Source organism: Colobus angolensis, unplaced genomic scaffold (assembly GCF_000951035.1).
Source record: "Colobus angolensis palliatus isolate OR3802 unplaced genomic scaffold, Cang.pa_1.0 Scaffold43, whole genome shotgun sequence".
Taxonomy (NCBI): Eukaryota; Metazoa; Chordata; class Mammalia; order Primates; family Cercopithecidae; genus Colobus; species Colobus angolensis.
This window is the reverse complement of record NW_012117710.1, coordinates 2,713,036-2,716,467: the sequence shown is the minus strand read 5'-3', so window position 1 is coordinate 2,716,467 and position 3,432 is coordinate 2,713,036. Positions and strand designations below refer to the sequence as shown.

The 3,432-nt window shown below is 46.5% G+C and overlaps 1 protein-coding gene across 1 annotated transcript in view; it reads right to left on the bottom strand.

The window, feature by feature from the left end:
* EIF3B (eukaryotic translation initiation factor 3, subunit B) overlaps positions 1–3,432 on the bottom strand; it is a 26,055-nt gene that overhangs the window by 19,118 nt on the left and 3,505 nt on the right. Inside the window, exon 2 of the mRNA XM_011956966.1 lies at positions 630–822. The gene's annotated coding sequence lies outside the window, so the exon portion shown is untranslated. The remainder of the gene's footprint in view (positions 1–629; positions 823–3,432) is intronic.

Genomic DNA, 3,432 nt, shown 5'->3' with positions numbered 1-3,432 from the left:
GAGCTTGCAGTGAGACGAGATCACACCACTGCACTCCAGCCTGGGTGACAGAGTAAGACTCTGTCTCAAAAAAAAAAAAAAAGGTCTAATATTGTGTATTACAGGCAAGATTAGAAAGGACCTCAGAGAATGTTTCACTGTAACATGAGTAACTGAGGGTCAAGAGGCCATCCCTCAATTGACTGCCCAACACAGAAAATGTAGCAGCATTACCTGCATTTGATAATTTTTCTAGAAACTAAAACTATTCTAGTTAGTTTTTACTTCACTTATTTATTTTAGAGGCAGATGTCTTGTTCTGTCACCCAGGCTGGAGTGCAGCTACGTTATCATAGCTCACTGCAGCCTCCCACTCCTGGCCTCAGGCTTCAAGAGTGTTGGGAGTTTAGGCGAAAGCCACGATGCTGGTCTATTCTAGGTAATTTTTAAAAACTTTAAAACCTTAACTTAAACTTTATCATCTTCTCATTCACTGCTCTGGAGAGCTTCCAGCTGAGGGCGGCCTGAAGAAGTGAACGGCCCACATGCCTGGGTGAGGCAGGAGCTGTGTTTGCAGGGAGCTCCTGCAACACTCCCTCATCACGACGTGCCAGACACAGATGAGACTTCTCCAACGGGAGAACACTCACCCTTTTGTCTTCCCATCCTCTTCAGGATAAAAATCATTTGTGATTTTCCCAAACTTGGAAAAGATCTTGTGGATGACGTTTTTGAGCTTCTCAAGTCGGTCAGGCCCCACCTGAGGGACATTGTCCACTACAATCACCGAATCGATTCCGTCCGCTTCCTGGGGCCGGTCTTTGAGGACATCTCCCAGTAATTCTGAACCAGAGAGAGATTTTTCAAATGATCATTTTTACCAAGAAAAATATTAACACATTAACTGAGCACACTAAAAAAGTCTCCAAGAAGAGGCAATGAATCGTCTAAACGCTTTCACTATGAGCAAAAGAAATCCCAACCCTGGCTTGGTTCAGATTTTAAACACGAGCGCGGCGGGGACTGGAACGCTTCCCTCTCCCTTTGATGGAAATGTCAACAGTCAAGATAGGTCAATTAAGTTCTGGCAATAACCAAAGACTACAAGAGAATAACAACAAAAAGCTTTTAACAAGGCAAAATGCAAATGAAGAAGACAATCTAAAGAATATCCATTATTAGAGCTTCCAGAGATCCCTAGGTTTTGAAAGGTTTCTAGCAATGTCGAGGGAGAATCCCATCCCAATGTCAGTGAAAACTGACTTGTTATAGAAGATTTCAGCAAACAAGTAAATACTTAAATGCTCAATATATTCACAGCACATTTGTGTTGTGAATACAAATTACCAGAAATTATTCAAGGAGAAACCTCTTTCGAGTGAATTGGGATGAAAGTAGTAACTCTTCTCCCACCTCCTGTTCCCAGTGATTTTCATGTTTTCAGGCCGTGAACTGGATGGCCATTCACAAGTGAATCAAGAAAAAAAAAACAAAGAGGAAGCACGCCTGGGGTGAGCTTCCCCACCTCTCTCCACTGCAAACAGCCCATCACCAGGCACCTTCATCTAGAACAACTCCTTGCCCAATATTCCTTATGTTAAAAAGCTCTAAGGATAAACAGCTGAACTGCAGGAGACAAGGACATAGCAAAGTGTTTTTCCTACTCACACAACACTCAACACAACACTTCTGACACCAGATGTGGGGCCCACATCAAGCAGTTTTCCAGGGGCCGCCATCTGGGTGTCCTCAACTTAATCCAATTCAGACACTATCTACCGGGAATCGCACCAGATCCCACAGGCTGGAGGCTCAGTCTCAAAGACTGGCCGCTATTTCAGACAGCAAACGCAAGTAGTGGGCTGTCACCTCCAGTTCTGACCAACAGGCTACAAAGCACGGCTCCCACTACCCCCCGTTTCTTGGGTTCCATTAATTTGCCATAGCAGCTTACAGAATTCAGGAAGCTAGGCTTGCCAGCTTATTATAACGGAGTTACAGAGGATACAGACGAAGAGGCAGATGGAGGAGAAGCGCAGAGCCTCCCTGTGCTCCCCAGGCCGCCACCCTGCAGGAGCCTCCACCTGTCCCGCTACGTGGAGCCCCAGGAACCTGGTCCTTTTTGGTTTCTAGGAAGATCTCATTACATAGGCGTAATCAATGACATCACTGAGCACCGGTGATCAACTCAACTTTCAGCCCTCTTTCTTCTGGGGGGCAGAGGGTCTGAGACCTAAAAGTTCCCGCCCTCTAATCACATGGTTCCCTGGCAAGGAGCCCCAGCCGTCAATCATCTCACTTGTCTACAAAAAGACACTTATCACTTTGGAGATTCCAAGCGTTTAGACGTTGTGTTCCAAGAACCAGGGCAGAGCCCAAATACACATTTCTTATTATATCACAAAGAGCCTTTCAGAAAAACACTATCAGGGCAGAGACCTGCACTTAAACTAGGAGACTGGAGCATATACAAGTTCCTGAAACAGCTTTTTTTTTTTTTTCTAAGAGACAGGGTCTTGTTATGCTTCCCAGGCTAGCCTCCAACTTCTGGGCTCTAGCAAGTAGGAAGAGCCCAGAGTAGGAAGGACTCAGCCTCCCAAGTAGAAAGGACTACAGGTGGACACTGCCATGCCCACAGAGTTTAAGTAACAGTATTTTTTTCTTAGTGGTACGTGAAGCGGTCCTCAATGTGATGAAATGCCTCGTAGGGCGTTTGGAAAGCATCACATAGTCAGAATTTAGGACAGGGCCAAGCTCAGTGGCTCACACCTGTAATCCCAGCATTTTGGGAGGCCAAGGCAGGCAGATTACCTGAGGCCAGGAGTTCAAGACTGGCCTGGCCAACATGGTGAAACCCTAATAAAAATACAAAAAAAAGGCCGGGTGCGGTGGCTCAAGCCTGTAATCCCAGCACTTTGGGAGGCCGAGACGGGTGGATCACGAGGTCAGGAGATCGAGACCGTCTTGGCTAACACAGTGAAATCCCATCTCTACTAAAAAAAGACAAAAAAACTAGCCAGGCGCAGTGGCAGGCACCTGTAGTCCCAGCTACTCGGGAAGCTGAGGCAGGAGAATGGCATAAACCCGGGAGGCGGAGCTTGCAGAGCTGAGATCTGACCACTGCACTCCAGCCTGGGCGACAGAGCGAGACTCCGTCTCAAAAAAAAAACAAAAAAAAAGATCCAAGCATGGTGGTGGGTGCCTGTAATTCCAGCTACTTGAGAGGCTGAGGCAGGAGAATTGCTTGAACCCGGGAGATGCAGGTTGCAGTGAGCCAAGATTGCGCCACTGCACTCCAGCCTGGGCGACAGAGTGAGATTCCATCTCGAAAATAATAATAATTTCAACATACTAAATATGCAGATGTCAGAAAATATTCTTTGCTTTATTTATTCTCAAAAGTTGGCCGGGCACAGTGGCTCACTCCAGCCTGGGCGACAGAGCAAGACTCCG